The sequence below is a fragment of the Arachis hypogaea genome, chromosome 15 (genome assembly GCF_003086295.3).
Source record: "Arachis hypogaea cultivar Tifrunner chromosome 15, arahy.Tifrunner.gnm2.J5K5, whole genome shotgun sequence".
In the NCBI taxonomy this organism is placed as follows: domain Eukaryota; kingdom Viridiplantae; phylum Streptophyta; class Magnoliopsida; order Fabales; family Fabaceae; genus Arachis; species Arachis hypogaea.
The window spans coordinates 122,589,538-122,596,384 of NC_092050.1; the positions used below are offsets into that span (position 1 = coordinate 122,589,538).

The 6,847-nt window shown below is 40.0% G+C and overlaps 1 non-coding gene across 1 annotated transcript; it reads left to right on the forward strand.

Annotated features, from left to right (window-relative positions):
- Positions 1-1,246: 1,246 nt before the first annotated feature.
- Positions 1,247-1,353, forward strand: LOC112752307 (small nucleolar RNA R71). The gene has a single exon (XR_003176751.1). It is a non-coding gene; the product is annotated as a small nucleolar RNA R71 (small nucleolar RNA).
- Positions 1,354-6,847: the final 5,494 nt, after the last annotated feature.

Here is a 6,847-nt window from a genome sequence, read left to right on the forward strand (position 1 = left end):
CATAAAAAGGGGAACAGTTACCTTAACCTTTTTGAAAGTTTCTACCATTTTGGGATCAAGTTCCATCTGCTTTCTGGACTTTCGTGCAAGGTGTGGAAATGGGATAGGAATGGAGCCACTTGCAGCTTCTGTGTCCTTTTGTGCTCCATTCCTTGGCTAAGCTACTTCTTCTTCAACCATGTCTTGTACTACCTCTTCTTCTTCAGCATCTTCCACTTCAACTGTGTCTTCAACTGGGGCGTGTTCTGGTGGGCTTGGCTCCTCCTGATTCCTCTCTTGCAGTGTGGTTCCGGACCTCAAGGTGATGGCATTGATGCCACCCTTGGGGTTAGGTAGGGGTTGAGAAGGAATTCCACTGGAGCTTGAAAGCTGGTTGGTGGAAGTAGGTAATGAATCTATCCGGGCGGCGAGAGTTGTAAAGTGGCATTCAGACCATTTAAGGTAGAGTTCAGTGTAGTATGCATGTCTTGTTGTCCTTGTGCAAGAGAACGAAGCATCTCGTCATTTGATGAGGAAGTGTGATAAGTGATCTGAGGAACCTATTGCTGGTTGTGCTGGGGTCCTTGGGACTGCCTTAGGTGAGGTGCTCTATAAGGCTGGTTCTGATTCTGCTGTTAATAGGAGTGGTTTTGTTAATTCCGGTTCTGCTGATTGTTATTATTATTCCACCTCTGATTTCCCTGGTTGTCTCTATTTCCTTTATTATAGTTGTCTCTCCAGCCATGGTTGGAATTATCTCTCCAACCCTGGTTGGAGTTATCCTGCCATCCTTGGTTATAGTTGCCACCTTGTTGATTGTATCCTTGGTTCGAGCGGTCATAGAAGTTATGAGTAGCTGCTACGGCGTTGTCTTCTTGTTGGAGTTGCAGGCACTCATCAGTGTAATGACTATAATCAGCACATATTCCGCATACTCTCTGAGGGACTAGCTGTTGACTTTGTTGTGGTGGTGGGGGCTGAGATTGTTGTTGATTCAACTGCATCTGCTTCAGTAGGTTGGTCATTTCACATATAGCTTGTGTGACGACAGTAGTCTCACTGCTAGAGGAAACCTCTGCGACAGCCTTCGAGTGGATGTTCCTATGCCTATGATTCCGAGTGGACTCAGCTAAGTCACTGATCAGTTGCCATGCTTCATCCGCGGTCTTGTACTTTTTTCAGAGAACCATTACTAGCACCATCCAGTGTAGTCTTATCCCGAGGCTTCATGCCTTGAGTGAAGTAGCTGATTAACACTAGCCTGTCAATCATATGGTGTGGGCATGTGTCCAGAAGATTCTTGAAGCGCTCCCAGTACTCATAGAGAGTTTCAGATTCACCTTGAACAACGCAGGAGATCTCCTTCCTTAATCTGTCTGTAACTTCAGCTGGAAAGTATTTTTCCAAGAATTCTCTCTCCTGAGCGTATCCCAGTGAGTAACAATCGCTTCAGGTTAGGAATAGTACCACTCCCTTGCCTTTCTCTCAAGAGAAAATGGGAAGGCAGTTAACAGAATAGAAGTTTCATTTGCACCATGACACGTGACAGTAGAACAGGCTGTCTAAAAATCCCTGAGGTGCTTTATAGGCTCCTGAGCAGGTAAGCCATGAAACTTGGGCATCAAGTTAATTAGTGCAGTCTTCAGTTCAAAATCTACAGCCAGATTTGGATGACGCACTTGATATGGTTGCAGTGTAAAATCTGGGGCTCCAGCTTCCTGGAGAGTAATCCTCCTAGGTGCTGTCATATTATCTGCACGTGAATTAAACGAATTAGTAGTAGAGGAGCATGTTTCTTCCTCAGATGGCGGTTCAGATTTGCCCTCAGATGAGACTGGTGAATCGATAACAATCACTTCACTATCCTTAGAGGCTAACCTACGCCGAGCTCGCCTAATACGTGAAAGAGTTCTTTCAATTTCAGGATCAAATGCGGCTAAGCTCGGATCAAGTAGTGAACGCGTCATTCAATGAAAGAAACATATAGCTCATGATAATAAAATAAAATAAAATATGCAAAAATTAAAAATATGTACACTAATTAATAATTTAGCACACTATTGCAACTCCCCGGCAACGGCGCCAAAAATTGACGAGCGGGCGGAAGTCAACCAATTAAGAAATTAATATAAGGAACACGTTGCGAGTATAGTTCTTAACCAGCTAAAATCTGCCTCATTTATTTAAAAAGGGTGTCACAAAATTTAGAATAAAAATACTGGGAGTATGAGTCCCAGGTCATCTCCCAATGAGTTGCCAAAAGGGTGCTATTTTATTAATCAGGAGTTTTTCGAGAGATTTTGAGAGTTGAATGACAGAAAATAAATAACTGTAAATTAGTGCAATGAGAATAAAAAGGAATTTATATTATTCAAAATAAAAGGCCTTGACTGGGGGAATGATTAATTGGAAGTTCTATCCTTGTAGGAATTTTCTCAAGTGTAGTATGAAGAGGTTGTTGTTTTCACTTAGTTAACCCTTACTAAATAAAGGAAAGTCAAGTGATTGAGCTAATAATTATTCGCAAATCCTAGTCCTCTCCCTTGGGAAGGTCTAGCGTTAGTAAATACAGAATTATCCAACAACTTTCCAATTTAACTAATAACTTAAGCATTCCAACTCAAGTGTCTCCCCTTAATCAACCCCCATGTCAAGTGGAAAATTTACTCCCTTGACATGGATATAGCGCTCATAAGAATATAAGAAGAAGACATGATAAATTAAATGAAATAGGGATTGAAAATCAATTAAAGGAAAAGGTAATTCTATGTATTAATAAATCCAAAATGCAACACAATTATCTGAATAGGATTAATGAATAACTAAAAGAGTAAAGGAATAGGAAACAAACTAGAATAGTAACTTCAACAGAGGTGATGACCCTTCAATATCCAAATCCAAAGCAAAAGCATAAAACTAATAAACTATGAATGTAAAGAAAACCTAGAGGAAGAGTGATTCTCTCTAGATTCAGATCTAAAACTAAAAACTATCCTAATGAGAATGTATGTTGAGTCTCTGCATGTTCCCTGGCTTTAGTCTGTGTTTCTGGGCCGAAAACTGGGTCAAAACACGGCCCGAAATTGCCCCCACCATTTTTTGTTAATTCTGCAGATCGCGGATGTCACGCGCACGCATTAGTCACGCGTTCGCGTCGCTGGTCGTTTTGGCGTATCACGCATTCGCGTCAAGCACGCGCACGCGTCATCTTGCAGATTCCAATCCACACGTATGCGTCAAGTACGCGCATGCGTCGCTGCAAATTTCTCCATGTCGCGCGCATGCGTCAGCCATGCGTGCGCGTCGCTGGTCGCTGGTTATCTCCTTAGTTTCTTGTTTTTCTTCCATTTTTGCAAGCTTCCTCTCCATTCTCTAAGCCATTCCTGCCCTATAAAGCCTGAAACACTTAACACACGGATCACGACATCGAATGGTATAAAGGAGAATTAAAATACACAAATTAAAGACTTCTAGGAAGCAAGTTTTCAACCATTGATCAAGACTAGGAAGGAATTGTAAAATAATGCAAATCACATGAATAAGTAGGTAGGGACTTGATAAAAATCACTCAATGAAACACAAGATAAACCATGAAATAGTGGTTTATCAGGGTGTTATCAGCACTTGTATGTGTCTGACTACCCTTATTTGGGCGTTCAACGCTTTTGTTGCTGCCCCCTTTCTGACGTTCAACGCCAAGAGTGGGTATCTCTTCTTGGCGTTTAACGCCAAGATTGCTGCCCCCATTTGGGCGTTCAACGCTAGGGGTGGATACCCCTTCTTGGCGTTGAGTGCCAATGACATTCCTCTTTGGCTGTTCAACGCCCTCAAAGATGTCTTGGACAACATTTTGGTATCCCTCTGTTAGGTTCTCTTACCTTGATCTCCTGTTGCACTGAGGTTGGATGTTTAATGATTTCCCACTCCTCAGTTGAATGGCCTAACATTCTTCTGCTATCTGCTTAGATAACTGCTGTCTTGTTTGACTCAGCTGGGCTTCTACATTCTTATTGGAAGCCTGAGTTTCTCTCAAAGCCTCTTGCAATTCCAACAGTTGCTGGGCAAGGGCGTGTTGTTGCTGGGTCAATGGGCCATCTTGTTCTAGAGGGTTAGGTTCAGTAGATATTGCCTTAACCTCTCCTTTCATAGAAGTCTCAACAGCTGAGTACATATGCTGGTTAGTGGCAATCGCCTCAATAAGCTTGTGAGCCTCTTCAATTATTTTCCTCATACGTATAGAGCCACATACAGAGTGGTCTAAAGACATCCGGGCCATGTCTGTAAGGCCATAATAGAAGATGTCTAATTGCACCTATTCTGAAAACATTTCAGTGGGGCATTTTCGGAGTATTCTCCTATACCTCTCTCAGGCATCATGAAGAGATTCATTGTCCTCTTGTTTGAAGCCTTGAATATCCAGTCTTAACTGGGTCAACTTCCTTAGAGGGAAGTATTTATTTAGAAACTTATCTACTAGTTGTTTCCATGTTTTCAAGCTAGATTTCGGCTGGTTATCCAACCACTTCTTTGCTTGGTCCTTTACTGCAAAAGGAAAGAGTAATAGTCTGTAGACATCTTGGTCTACACCCTCATTGTGCACTGTGTCAGCAATTTGTAAGAAATTTGCAGAAACTCAGTAGGTTCTTCCTGTAGAAGTCCAAAATACTAACAGTTCTGCTGCACCAGAGTAATGAGTTGAGGGTTCATATCAAAGTTACTTGTTCTGATTGGGGGTATGCTGATACTTCTTTCATAGAAGTAAGCAGTGGGGGTCGTATAGGACCCCAAAGTTCTTCTGAATTGTTTATTCCTATTTGGGTTCATGGTGAAAGAAAGGTAGAAGAAAGAAGCAAAGAGAAACTAGAATTAGATTAATTTTTTTTAATTAAATTTGAAAATAAAAGCTTGATTAATTAAAAAGATTTGAATATTAGAAGGTATAATTCGAAAAAGAAGAGAGAGAAATGGATGAGAAATTTTTGAAAATAGAGGAGAGAGAAATTAGTTAGGAAGTTTTGAAAAAGAAGAAAGATAAAATAAGTAGCTAATTAAGACAGATTTGAAAATAATATAAGATTTGAAAAAGATTCAAATTTGAAATTTGAAAATTGAATTTTGAATTTTTTATTTTTAAAAATTAAATTTTGAAAATTGAAATTGAATTAAGATAAGATAAGATTTTGAAAATTGAATTTTAAAATTTGAATTAAAAACAAGATAAGATAAGATAGAATCACAATTAAAAGTAAAGATTTGGAAAGATTTGAATAAGATAAGATTTTGAAATTTGATTTCTAAAACTAAGATAAGATAAGATAATGATTTTGAAATTAAAATTTGAAATCCTTTTGAAATTTTTGAAAATATTGATTAAAAACTGAAAAGATAAAAAAAATTTTGAATTAATTAAGATAAAAACAAACAAAAGACACTGTTCCGAGGGTTACCTGAAACTGTAGGTCGATCTCGGACGAGATCTTCTGTGCTGATCGGGATGATGTGTCTGGCTGTGAGTGGAGGCCGGAGCTATCGTATCCGACTTGCAGAGCTTGGCTGCACTGCTGATCCTTCGTCACCGAAAAGTGGGGGGTACCTGCAAGGGACTCCGATGCTTAAGTTAGCAACGGTATTAAGCAGGTTTTTAGTAGAATCAGAGTATGAGTTATACCTGGATGTTCCAGTGTATTTATAGAGGTGTGGAGTGACCTTTTTAGATAAGATAAGTTAGTTATCTTATCTTATCTTATCTTATTTTTGGGTGAGGTCAGCTTATCTTCACGGGAACCGCCTTTATCTCTATAGGCTTGGACTGCCTTTGGATTTGGGTCGTGTTCCTCTATTTGGGCCCTTTACTCGGCTTTCCTGGCAGTTTGGCCGAGCTCTTTGAGAAGAGGTCGGATAGTCTAACCTGAAGAGGTCGGTCGCCTTGTCGCTAAACATCCCGAGTCGGATAGCTCGACCCAGGGTATGAACAATGCCCCTGCTCGAGCTTGGCCTTTCTTTTTGAGGTCGAGTCTTAGTTTTAGGACTTCGATCCTTCTCTGGTGAAGCCGAACTCGAGCATTTGTCGACTTCTTTCTTTGTAGAGTCTTCGTTTTTGAATGTGGAATGTTTTCTTCTAAAGGCGCGCGCTTTTGTTTTAGCGCTCTGTTCTTGGGAACGTGCAAAGGTTTAATACCCTTATTAATTCCTTTTTAATGCTCCGTTTCCCATTGGATCTTTTATTTTGAATTTTACACCCAAAAATGGTTTCTCTTCTTCGTTTTTCTTTGTAACTTCCCCCTTTACTTTCTCGCTTTCTGTTTTCGCCCGAACTTTTGCATTTTTTGCGTTGCGGCATCATTTGGCGATTTCTTGGGTGTTTTTCTTTGAAAGGTGATTCCGTCTCTCCATCTTCAATCTCTTTCGAAGCTTCCTCCTTTGTTCAGGTTGGTTTTTCTTGTTCTTGCCATTTTTTCCGGTGAAGCTTTGATTCTGACTGTATGTTTGGAAAGCTTGAACCTTTTATGGTCTTGTGTTTGTTCGCCACTGTGATGTATTTTTTCTAACTTTTTGTCTTTGCATGTTTTGCTGCTGCTTCTGGTTAGTTCTTTAATGCTTGAGTTTTGTGAACTGCATTTGTTGTCTTCTGAAAAGATTGCCCCTTGATTTTTTGTCTTCTCCTTGCCACTGAACTTTTGTAGAAGATAACGATTTTTTCTTTGTTTTTTGGGGGGGGGGACTTTATTTCTCTGAAAAAGGGGCGTCGTCTTTGGTGATTTCTTCTTTGATATGATTTTGCTATTTGCTTGCTGATAAGCTGAGACTGCGAATTTGGAAGGTAGCTATTTCGGTTTTGTTTAATTTGTAGCTATATAGGGATGTTGCT